We start from the raw sequence: 13,256 nt of genomic DNA on the forward strand, positions 1-13,256 counted from the left end.
GCAGTTACCAGGTCTTTATTCTCATCCTACAAGTTTCTTAAAAAACACACTTTATCCAGGTCTGATCTTGGTTACCGTGTTTAGGAAAGCTGTACTGAAAATACCTTAAATCAAGTTGTGCTGGTCTCATGTTCTAAATTCTCATAAAAAGTATCTTTTTTTTTCTTTTTTATTCTTCTCTTTTTATTTTTATTCCAAGATATCTCAGCTTTCTACAATCAGAAAAACCCTGAACTATATATAATATATTTATCAGTTAAGAATTTTTTGCACTTAACAAATTGCAGTGTTAACCATAGCATTTTTTGGAGGGAGAGGGGTGGGGGCCCTGCAATATAACTTGTAGAAAGGTAACAGATGCTGAATAATAGATAAACAAATGAAAATACCATGGTAAATGTCTGTTTAACAATGCCTATAAAACAGCTAATGACTTGCCAAATTAACAACCAGACTAACAACGATGCATTAAATAAGAAATATAATGCAACAGTTGGAATGCAGTAACTTATTTGCTAGAAAGAAGCAATCTTACTTTTGGCTTTTGATAGTATCTCTTGAATTTTGGGAGCTGAGCCCTTGGTTTTCATATTTCTAATGCACAGTCTCAGAACACTTTTTTCTTGTGGTATTTAAATGATTGTGATAAAAACAATGAAGTGTTACTAATGGAAATATTCCAGTGAGAATTGGCTTTGTTCCACACATACCAAACAGGATTTCCACAGCTCTTAGTCTTTAAATTAAAAAAAATAAGACTTAAGGTCAATAATAATTTCTTCTTCATAAGTAAAGTGAGGAGCATAAAGTTAATTATCAGTATGTCCTCATCAACTTGTTAAATAGACCCTCTGTTTAGACTGAAACAAAATAAAAACAGCAGCAAACTTACTGCATACTATGAATTAGGAAAGGGAATGAGATTTTCATATACTCATGGTATGTTTTTGGAAAAAGTATGCTGCTAAACTAGAATGTGTAATAGGACTATGCTTGGTGGACATATCCTGAGCTTGTCAGATTTGTATAATCTTACCTGGGGAAAAAAATGTAACCAAGCGTTATCGCCACACACTTATGCTCTGCACAACTTAGCTAAGGCTTTTGATTACAGCAAGTCATGCTTGTCTCCAGACATGGGCATGGATATATGGCATTGACTTCATATTTGAAGCTGATAGCCTCCCATCCAGTGTGTCCTCTCTTGATCACACATGAAACTTTTGAATGGAAACCTGAAGCTGATTAATAACAATTTTTGCAAGAAAATTTCTTGCAAAATGGATCACATACATCTTATGTGTAAAGATACAGGTAGGTAAGTATTTACAGGGTAGGAGCATAGTATATACTCTACACCTAACCTAGGAACATTGCTTCTAGAAGTCCATGAATCTGTTTGTAATTTTATTGGAAATGTAGCAGTTCTCAAAAATCAGGCCAAAGGGAATCAGTACATTCCTTCAATACTTTATTTTATTTGTGTAATATATTGCAAAATCATATATTTCAACTGGCAGAGTCTTACAGCTGGAGGTATCTGTACTTTAGCAGTAGCACCCTGTAAGATTATATGTAAGACAGAAAAAGGAAAACAATTTCTTTTTATTATTTCATTAAAGGAAAAACTGATTAATGAAAGATATGCTGCCTATATATCAAGTTTATTCCAGTCCGATCAGTTAATTAGCGTTTTTATTCATGAAAATAAGAAGAGAAAGAAAAAACCCACCCTAAAAATTACCATAAAACTCACAGTAAATTCAATGAAAGGTTCACCTGTGAATTTTACTTGTGTTTTCATTGTAGTTTTGGTTTTCATCATAGCACTGAAAAGGTGAACAAATCATACCACTACTGACAGCCAACACAGCCGCATATTAGATTAAACTACAGAACTATATTTAACCTGGCAAGATAGGGTCCCATTTATGTAATCCTGCTTTAGAAGCTTCTAATGAGTTACTGCAGCCTAACCCAGATACGCCTGCTAGCAAGTGCACTGCTTTTTTTTTTTTTTTTTTTTTATGTCTACACAATAATGAAAGTGCTATTCCATTGTAAAAATTGCTGCACAGCACAAAGAACACTCTTGTTAAACATGTTGGCCACCAATATAATCAGCAACCTCAAAATCAACTTCTGCCTAATTTAACCCATATTTATAACGCAGAAAGTTTATTTTTGCTTGTCTTAAATTGAAAGAGGTTTTAAGTCTTTAATTATGTGGGGAGTTATTATCACAGCAGCTTCTTTTTGCTCTAAAAACCCTCCAACAAGAACATTCTTCCACATTAGGAATGTCTCAGTGCCTGTGAGCACCCACTGCAGGCTATGAATCCCATGTGGGAGCCCTGGGGTCGGCCACCTGCCAGGCACACACATATGGCATTGAGGGATCAGCAGGGCTGGGCCGAGTACCGGTCACCCTACAACATCTGCCAGCTGATCAAAGTAGCATTAATGGCAGGCTGAAAATGGGGTTGGTTCACTCCTTCATGCTGGAAGACAGCTGTAGTGACAAAAGGTGTACTTAAAAAGCAGCACAGTAAAACAATAGATGGTAAACTTGTGCAAGGAAAAGGATGGAGATTTTCTGAGTGTACTTTCTGACCCAAGTCACAGAATGCCTTGGGTTGAAAGGGATCTTAAAGATCATCAAGTTCCAACCCCATGCTGTGGGCTGGTTGCCACCCACCAGATCAGGCTGCCCAGGGCCCCAACCTGGCCTTGAATGACTTCAGGTCATCTATAGGAAACATCTTACATTACTGTTCAAAATCAAACACAGCATCAAATGTAGAGCAATGACATAAGAAGCAGGAATAAGAATGATAAAAACCTACAAACAGAAGAAAAAGCTAAGAATTTGTTGTTATGATTTCTCACTGAATCACACTCAGCAGCAGCTGTTGTGGCTAGATTCGGATGTATTTAAAGGATTGGTGGTTTGAAGATCACTTCAATAAAAGATCATAATGCAAATATGAAATATGCATAAAAGTTGTTTGTATTTTCAGTACTTCCAATTGTTTTCTTTACACTGCCTACTGATGATATTGTAAATGTAGAAAAAGTACTGCAAATGCAGTTCAAAGAGCTAAACTTCAATTTCACCACATTTTCTCTCAGTGACTAGGCTGTCATTCTCTGTTCTTTTATTGGGCCTATGGTGGGCCAATAGATTTCAAATTCAGAGAGCAATGGCTATAGTGGGGATGGAGACATGGCATTCTGAAAGTCAAATGAGGTCAACAGACCATAAACATAGCGTCTTGGCTTCTGATGGTAATTATTAGCTGCAGAGCTAACGCTGTAGTCCAGTAGAAAGTTCTTCCACTAATTTAACTCTTCACAAATAAAATAATGAGGTGCAGAAAGAAAGAAAAAACAAAAACACCAATTTGTTTTAATTATGTATTTAACAAACAACAATAAAAAAATGGTAAAAAGAAGAAAAAAATAATAGTGGCCTCTTTTTAGCAACAGAAGACAAGAAATAAAAGAAAGAAAAATCTAATGTAAAGAGAATAGAACAGCAAGTTTGATGACTGGCAATCTGAGCCCTAAGCTTGTTTAACTAAAACATACAAACAGATCAGAGATTTATTTTCTGATGGAAACAAGACAGAATGTGAATTCCATTATTTTTTCCACCACATCGTGGATTCATTAATTAAGGCAGAGTTTTTGCACCATGAGAAGATAGTATAAACACCTCTTGTTACAACCTACCCACAATACAGCTTTCTGTGAAGACACCATTGCTGAGATTTTTCTTGCCTTAAGCTACCTTCATCTGAAATGTGGAAAATGGCCCTTGGGGAAAGTGGAAAAGCAACACAAAGCAGCAGCAGCAACGATAATTCTCAGCTCTGGGCAGCCTGGTCTAGAGGTTGGTAACCCTGCCCATGGCAGGTGGTTTGAAACTAGATGACCTTTTAGGTCCATTTCAACTCAGGCCATTCTATGATTCTATGATCTTTCCCTCTTTATTCAACAATTCACCTGTTACTTTCAACCCTTCAATTTTAAAACAGAAAAACAGTAGTTAAGTGACTCTGTGAATGTATTTCAGAAGTCATAACACTGCACATACAATACTGCCTCCAGTCTACCAGTAATTTTGGTGTTGGTTTTGTTGTTCATGCGAAAGCCTTTAATGCAGTTCAGTCTGGTCTGAGAAATATGACTTTCTCATTGTTTAGTTCCATTCCTGAAGAAGAGATCTTAGCCTTAAATTGATAGCACTTTTCCAGTATGAAAAAAAAAAAAAAAGCGTGTATATATAAATAAAAGAATTTAAAAACAAAACAGAATGACATGGCTTAAATTCTGCAGAACCTCTGTTCCTCCAACAAGAAAAAAAAATACAGCCAACTAAGAACAAGTAGCATTTTATGAGCTTCTTCAGACTTATTTTCACATGAAAAATAACAAAGGAAGTAGCTATTCTGTTACAATCAGTTCAGAATAAGCCATCCATTTTAGTTTTTCCCTCTCATGAAATATTGCAATGCCAATCAAAATTATTTCCTTGAGGGAAAAGAAAAAATAAGGTTCTTCTGGGGTATCTGAAATAACAAGAGCAGGATAGTTATTCTGCAGTCTCATCGCCATGGTGTGATAATTTCATGCATCTGATGCCACCTCTCAGTAAGGACCTGGCAGCTCCTGCATTCCAGCAAAGGAACGTGGACTTTTTCCAGCTCCCTGTTTCCAACGCCAATTGCAGCTGATGGCAGCAGCTGGACCAGTAATGTCTTTTTGCATCAGATGCAAAAGAGATAAATATACTACATATGAAGGGGTAAACCAGAAGTATATTATTTTCTTCTTTCTGTGGATTAACTTTTTTTTTTTCAATAATGATGTTTAAGTCTCCGATTTACTGACATAAAACAGGATTTTAGATATACAGGCACATATACAGGTATACGTACAGGTATATATACAGGTATATATACAGAGGTACAATACCTCTGTATGAAATGACCTACAGTGATACTCCCTCTTTCTAGAGATTAATTACCTTTGTGTGATCAATGTGAAAATACTTTAAATTGAAAATAATTAGAATCTTATGTCACTCTTGCACTCTTTGTAGAATTAACCTCAAAATACACATTAAATTAACTAAGTGTAATAATTAGAAATACTGTTTAAATCAGACACACCTTCAATACATCCTCTCATAAAGCCTAATCTGGCATTACTATGAAATTATTTTACGGCATTAGTGTGTGGGAACCTTCTGTTTCATCCTGTTTGTCACACGTGCTGACTGCAGACACGTTTTTATTTATTTGTATGTCAATTCCTGAAGTATTTTTTAATGCAAGTTTGCATATGGACACAGAAGGTCTCCACATTTACTGTTAGAAACCACTGCCATGTTACCAATTAACTAGATTAGTAGTAGATAAATAGATAGACTAAATCTACCTCAGCTGTATCTAACAGGGAAGTAGCAGTCTATTCTAGAAGTCATCTAGGAAAGGTTGAGAAGATAAGAAAAGTATAAAATAGATGATAAAAATCAAAATCTTACAGGCTTTTTTTTTTACATAATGGACAATAGTTTAAAAGAAAGATACAACAAAAATTTTTATATATTATTTTTATAAGCATAAAGGCAATGATAGTACAATTAACTGAGTGCAGGAAAATGATGTATTTTAACACAAAACATAATAACAGCATTGACTTTCTGGTTGGCAGAATGCAGAATCTAAAAAGTACAGAAAAAGGTAATGTCTGATGGCAAAGGCAAGGAAACAAAAATAAACCTGAAAGTTTAACAATGTGAAATGATGAGGAAAAGAAATTAGCCTCCAAATTTTCATTTTTCAAGGTTACTCTTGGCATAGAATACAAGTTAATGTTATGCAATAATGAAACAGCTTTAAAAACAAAATAATAATAATAATAATAATACAGCACATCTAAGCATCCAAGTCAAGTCTTGAGTTCTGGAGCAGGAGCATTACGTTTGAGACTTCAGCTCCTCTTACAAATACAGTTTGAACAACAAGCATGGCCAACAAATCCAAAAATTAGTCATAGGGTACTAAACAACAACAGAAGTATTTAAGTCTCATTTGTGTAGGAAGCTAAGCTACGTCAGATGTAATTAAAGATTTTAGTGAGAGCTTGCCATTTTACTAAACAACTCAGAATTGCCAGAGCGGACATGAAGTGTTGGGTACACCCATCCTCCCTCCCCACAGTACTGGTAGTGGCTAAAGCTTCATGCAGAAGCTAATAGGGTGATTATCTTTGAGAGGATTATGCTGCACAGAGAAGCTGAAGTCTGGCTTTGAGAGAATTAAGTCCATCATCCTGTTGGTCAATGGAATTATTTTATTTTACCATAGTCTAGAAAGATTTGCACTCTGACCGTTCTTAAAATTAGTAAATACAAAATAACATCAATATGAGAAGATGGGTTAAATGCATTCTTTTTGGTCAATCTTATTGGTTTAAGAGTAAGGAGACACGAGGAAAGTAAATGAGAAGAAAAGTGACTGTATTGTTCTTTTAGAAATAAAGTCTGCTCCACTAAATTAACAAGAGTATAACGATAATATGGTCTAAACGTAGGTAGTTTGGTAATGAATGACTAAGACACATTCTATTCTACTGGAAATGTCAACATGTGACTCAAGGTACATCAACACAAGGCAAAAATATTGTGAAGGCCCTGCTTTACACCTCTATAAGGAAAGCAGCTGTATTCACCACGTTTCATCTCTCATTTACAAGGAGTTTAGAAAAGAAATACATCACAACACATTCTCAATCCTGACAGGTAGCAGAGTGACTTTATATTCAGATAGGACAGAAAGAACTGAACTACTTCAAATGTCATAGAAGCACCTGCAGCTGAGACACTCAAGCAGAAATGGAACCCCTGTCTCACAGTAAAACCTCCCCCGGAGAAACATGTTCTGATAAGGCTCAAGGTGGAATTGCATTGCCACAAGTATTTATGAAGGTGGTGAACAAGCTTGTACAGAGAATTAGTAGTCTACAAGAAAAGAAGCCTTGCACCTTTATCAAGCAGTTTAAGCTAGTGAGAAGAAATTCAAAATATTTGACAGTATTTTCTTAGCACAAGTGGAAGGATTGTAATGCAGTAAATAAACAATTATCAGTTGCTGGATACTTGTCTAGACAGAAAGCAGAAAAACAGGATGAAATCTCAGCCCCATAATCACTGATATTTTGGGAAGATATATTGAAATAGAACTATTTTAGACAGATAAGATATTCCTCATTCTGGTCATTAAAGAAGAGAAATAAGATAATTTTGGAAGAAGCCAAGGAAGGCTGCTCTGCAGTGGCTCGCTGTTATGCTCATCATGTCATAGCTATTATTCTTATTTCTACATTTATTATTGTTATATTTCAATTTCAAATACTTTAACATGCCATTTAGACCACTTTATCTTAAAGCAAATAGATAACACTAGGATCAAACTTGAGTGCACAATATTTAAGTGGGGGGGAAGAAAGCTCTTCCTCACCTGCATAGTGAAGTCAAAGGAAAAAGATAAGTAGTCAGTGATCGAGACAAAGGCTGACAACCATGCTTACCTTAACTAAAGGAACGCCATTTACTGAGGTTATTGTCAGGGAACCATGCATTTCTTCTGCAGCACGTGCTTAACATTAGTGCTAAATCAAAAGTGAAACTGCAACAAATATAACTAACGACACTTCCGTAATGAATGAATAGGTAACAGCTATCAAAAAAAGCAGCTAGATACGTTCAGAACAAATATTCTTGCGAAGACAAGTGAAATGGAGGACATCTGCTTGTTATCCTGAGATGAAAGTCAAAATGGCACTGAGAAACATGAAAAATATACTTTCTGATATAGTTCCCATTTTCCTTACTTTCAAGGTAGTGCACTAGAGAGTGGGCAAATGCCGTTAGGGTGGGCTGAAAATGAGAAGAAAACAGGAGAAAACCTCAGAGATAATTTCAGGAATTGTGAGAGACAGCTTGGTCCTCCTACATTTGTGTCTATGTTCAGGATTCAGTAGGGAACAAGTAAGCAACACACAAACAAATACACACTGAACTGATGGCATAAATAGTTCCCCTCCTAATTCCATGCTGATTACAGGAAGCTGGCTCACAATCTAATATCTGGGGGGGTTAGAAAAATTACAAGAAACAAAGCAAGTAATGTTTACATTGAAGCTCTCTCATCATCATCAAAACAAAATGAAGTTGTTCTTCAACCATCTTCTGCTTACAAAAAGAAAGAGGGAAGGAAGGAAAGAGGGAGCAAAATAAAGAAGGGAAGGGGAGGGGAGGGGAGGGAAGACCAATAGGGAGAAAGTCATAGCCGATATATTTAAAATAAACAAATAAATAAGCAAGACAATTCACTATTTCTGAAGATCTCATCATTTAGATTATTTTTGCCCATCTGACCCAATTTCACCTCCAGAAACCCCCTTCAGTTTGTAGGTTACTCAGCAAGTTACTTGCAAAACAGTGAAGTAACTATGTGTATATATGTTGAAATGGTTTTCTACAATGTTTCTTAGACTCATTTCTCTTGAAACAGGAGGATAAGAATCACAGAATCACATAATTGTAGGGGCTGGAAGGGACCTCTAAAGATCATGGAGTCAAACTGGTCTGTCACTGTGTATCTCTTTTTTATTGACACACAATTTCCCATTGAGAATGGTAAGCAAGATACCCGAGGACTACACTCTTGTGCCTAAAACCCAGCGAAAACAGCAGTTCAGCTACTCACCCTGACTCTCATTACATAAAGCACCTCATCCAGTCTTAATCCAACTTAAAGCAATAGCTGCACGTTGAAGATTCCCAAACACATTTGGTTCCTTGTTTGTGTTTCTGCATTCGCTTGAAAGCATATGTGGCAAAGAGAAAATGAATCAAGTTCAAGAAAGACTGTGAAAAGAAATTTCAGATCTATGAGCCTGGTGCTGGGCTGAAGGAAAAAGCAGTAGAATATTTTAAAAAAATAATTAAAAAAAATAAAAACAAAAAGGATTTTTTTTAGACTTGAATTGTTCAAGGTATTTTATTGTAACGTGAGCAAACTATGAAAGAATCAGTATGGATCCAGTTTTCTGAATAATGCCGAGTAACACTGGAGTAACTGCAATAAATCACCAACTGTTCCAAATGTGAAACTTCGTTTTTAATGAAAAACTGGAGGGATGGAATGTGTTTGGGCATATCAGTACACAAAGCTGCAATTAGGGCTGCATATTGCGTCTTCAAAATGAAGCAGAATAGAGTTAATGAAAGTTGAGAGAAAAAGAATAAATCAGAAGGATTACAGAGAATGGCATGAGGAAGGATTTAATGTTTTTACTTCCCTTATTGGTAGGGCAATCTTATTTCAAAGTTAATATTTGAATAAATAAATCAAGAATGATGGGCAGTCTCACAGTAATCAGCGATGGATGTCCATACGTTCTCCTGGCGTGCGGTGTGACAACCTCACCATGTCCACTGTATTCTGTTCTCCAACACATATTTATGCTAGCTGGCTTTGCACTGTCTGGAAACATGGCTAAGGCCCATTTATTTCCTCAGTGCACTCCCTACTTCCATGTGCCCTGTTTTTCTGTCATATACTAATCAAAATCTTCAACAGAAACAAACAAACCAACAACAAATCCATAAGTGAAAATAATTATAAACATTCAACAAATCGACAAATAATACTTCAAAGCAGAAGTTGACAGCAGAGCTGGGGTAACCTGTGAAGAAAATGGTGCTGGAGGGAAACTGGACTGGACATTACCAGAGACACCAATATGCCAACTTCAGGAAACAGTTGTGGGTGTGAAGTGATGGACCTCTAGGAGAAAAAGCTTGATGAGGAATCTCTGATCTATCACTGTATAGTGGAGATTAACTCTTTAACAAAGTACACATCTTTCATTTCAAGCCTCATTTTTAGCTCTACTTCAACCCATGGCCTCTTAAGGATATTTCCAACTCTTGTGTTCCCATAACAACAAACGCTAAATTCTCTGCAGAGAATGATTATTGTTCAAAGCATTTTCATAAAGAAAGAAAGAAAATAACGCTTTATCTGCATGCAGGAGAACTTACACGTGGGCAAATCTCTGTAGCAATTATGTCCTACAGCACAGCACCTCAGACAGAGCAGAGCCACGGGACTCTGTCACTGAGGCATAAGGAGTGGTCTCTTTCTCAGACTTATGGAACACAGCTCCAGAGAACCTATCGCTCCACCTGTGAGCACAATCACCTCTCCTGGCAGATCCTACACCCTTGGCTCTTGTGTTTAGAACTCCAACACGTGTTGGTTTACATTAACATCCTCAATTCCTGCACCCATCTGAAAACAAACAACCAGACCCACAAAGATGCCTCTCTACCTCAGGTAGAGAAGAAACAAAGTCATCCCAATGGACTGAGAAGTGCAAACAACAGGGAAAGAAATTGAAAGCAAATGTCTAGACCCTATGGAATACCACAGCTCCCATATTACAGGAACTAATTTTAAGCATTATTAATAGTAAAGATACACATTTTCAATGTAGAACAAAGGCTCCATCTCAACTGACAATTAAGCAGAATTTAGAAGTCTTCATAAAACCTTCCTGCATAAATGTGCCACGAATTATCATCTCTTACAATCAGAGCACGTTTATTTTCAGCAGGCTTTAGAAAACCCACACAAAGCATATTCACTCCTAGCCATATATACCTGGAACAGAAACAGGCATCTCATGGAGATAAAATGCATAAGACCTTAATAAGCATTACAGAGCCCCATTCCTGCATAAAATACATACACACATCTCACTTACTGTCAGTGAAACCAATCAAGGAAGAAAAGACATTACTGTGTATACATGATAGGTCCTAAGTATATGGCAGTGATCTCAGGGAGCAAATGGAATCTTCAAATGAAGTGGGACTCATTTTCTCTCTCATTATGAGAGTCACAAGGACTTCCTTCTAGCAATCCAATGAATTAAAGAAGAAAACAAAAAGAGGAAAAAAAAAAACCAATAAATTTGGATTAATTTACCCTTGTTCCTTAGAATTTTTTGCTTATTTATAGGCAGCACGTCACATTTAAGGTAATAACCAGGCTAATGCTATATGACTCCTAATCTGTAAATACCTGTCAGAAACAGTTCTTGCTTGTTTGCTCAACCTGTCCCCACTCTCTCTGAACAGCGACCCATCGGGTCTGCAGTGACTGCAGGCCTGATGCTGCTCTACAGGCTGAGATGAGGAACTTCTCCCAAAATCTCAGCCATTCCGCTTCACAAACCAATAAACAAAAAATGACCCTGCATCCAGTTATCCCTATCATCCGTTCCTGCAAATGATCCATTCTGTAGTGTTGCCATAGAAAACAGAGAGGAAGCCTCCAGTTAGCGAGGAGGTCACACTTAAGCAGAGACATGTTATGTAAATAGCAGCCTGCCAGCACCCCGCACGGAATAGGAGAGGCCGCATCCTGCTCTCCCTCCAAGGGCAGGCCTCGGGGTGGCTGCGGGCAGCCCCACGGCAGCGGGGCTCAGCCCCAGGCCTTAGGGAAGAGTACGAAGAGGAGGAGGAGAAGGAGAAGGAGGAGGGCGGCGGTCCCCGCACCGTTATCCGCCCTCCCGCAGGTACCGGCCGGCGGGGCACGATGGGGACAGTCGCTAGGGATGGGAGGGACGGAGCGGGGAGCACGGCAGCCCCAGGGGGCTCTCACTTCCCCGCTGCAGCCTCGCCCCAACCTGCCGCCGCGCCGGGACAGCCCCGCCGAGAAGCGGCCGCCTCCGAGGGTCCCTCAGCCCCCCGGACAACGGCATGGAGCGGCGAGCGGAGCCGGGCACCGTCTCGCCCCACAACGGGCTGCACTTTTTCCCCTCGGGCACCTCGCGCGGTCAAAGTGCCGGAGCACGGTGGTATCCTCCATCCTCCCTTCTCCGCATCGCCCCACCGCCGTACTCACCCGCCCACGCCGCGGCCGGCAATGGCTGCCGGGCCCCGCCGGCTCCTCGAGCCCTCGCCCCGTTTCGCCGCGGTGTGCTCGCAGCCGCGGATCGGGCGGCGGCCGCACCTCGGAGCCGGCGTCGCTCCCTCCCAGCTGTCACCGGCGTTCCGCCCTCGGGAGGCGGTGGCCCCGAACCGCCCTCGCCACTGGTGCCGGGCACTGCCGCTCCCGCAGCCCCGCCCCGAGCAGCCCCTCACCGCCGCACCGGCTGCTCGGGGAGCGGGAGGTGTCGGGCCTGGGACGTGCGCTGTGCCCCTGCAGCTGGGCTCGCGCCTGAACACGAGTGGGCACGCGCACACTGAGAGCAGAGCGTTGGGATGGATTCATCAATTTCAGTTTTTATCTTATGTGCTTTCCTTGAGCAACATAATTAGATGAGGAGTCGTCAGATTAACTCAACTAGTAGCACTTGCTATCCATGCCAGACAGCTGTAAATCCTAATGTCATTTAAAACCTCATTATTTTGTTAGAATGGAGCAGGATCTCGGTTTGAGGCTCCCAGGCACAGGCATCATGTGTTGGTATCCAGGCTGCCCCTGTGCCCTGTGTGCAGCCTCCAATGTTCCCTGACTGAAACTTCTGCACAATGAGTGTGACAGAGCACTGGAACAGGCTGCCTGGAGAGGTGGTGGAGTTTCCTTCTCAAGACTCTCTGAGCATATGGGATATGCTGCAGGTTCCTAACCGTCTCTGTGGCCCTCCACTGGACTCTTCTAAGAAGATTCAAGTAGGAAACATGCATTCTCCTTAAACCATAGAATCGTAGGATGGCTGAGGTTGGAAAGGACTTGAAGGATCATGAAGTTCCAACCCCTCTGCCACAGGCAGGGCCACCAACCTCCAGATCTGCTTTTAGACCAGGTTGACCAGGGTCCCGTCCAACCTGGTCTTGAACACCTCCAGGGATGGAGCATCCACAGCCTCCAGCACCTCACCACTCCACACTCCAAGATGTGGGCTAGTTTAGAAGGACAGTGCCAGGGTGACTGGGCTGCAGCTTGGTTATACAAGTTCTGTACAGGTGAGCTGAAGACTCACAAATGTGTATTGATGGCATCCTCACAGGTAGAGGGCATGCCTCTCCTTGGACAAGATAGTACGTACATCATCTTAAGCAGCAGTATGTTTGTGAAGAAGAGTTAAGGAGCCAAAGCACTGTTTTCTTTTGTTGTTGTTGCTGCTGAGATTGTCTTTTCCCCCTGTACTCAGCACTGGTGAGACTG

At 39.9% G+C, this 13,256-nt stretch overlaps 1 protein-coding gene across 21 annotated transcripts in view; it reads right to left on the reverse strand.

The window, feature by feature from the left end:
* The window catches only part of JAKMIP1 (janus kinase and microtubule interacting protein 1), a 129,020-nt gene extending 116,873 nt beyond the window's left edge, over positions 1-12,147 (reverse strand). For 17 of the 21 annotated variants that reach the window (XM_046940430.1, XM_040699201.2, XM_040699190.2 and 14 more), the window contains exon 1: positions 11,991-12,147. The gene's annotated coding sequence lies outside the window, so the exon portion shown is untranslated. Of the gene's footprint in view, positions 1-7,599; positions 7,683-11,990 lie in introns of those variants that run through there. The other 4 variants (XM_040699193.2, XM_040699195.2, XM_040699189.2 and 1 more) reach the window with 1 other exon arrangement.
* Between the last annotated feature and the right edge of the window lie 1,109 nt (positions 12,148-13,256).

The sequence above is a fragment of the Gallus gallus genome, chromosome 4 (genome assembly GCF_016699485.2).
Source record: "Gallus gallus isolate bGalGal1 chromosome 4, bGalGal1.mat.broiler.GRCg7b, whole genome shotgun sequence".
NCBI classification, from domain to species: domain Eukaryota; kingdom Metazoa; phylum Chordata; class Aves; order Galliformes; family Phasianidae; genus Gallus; species Gallus gallus.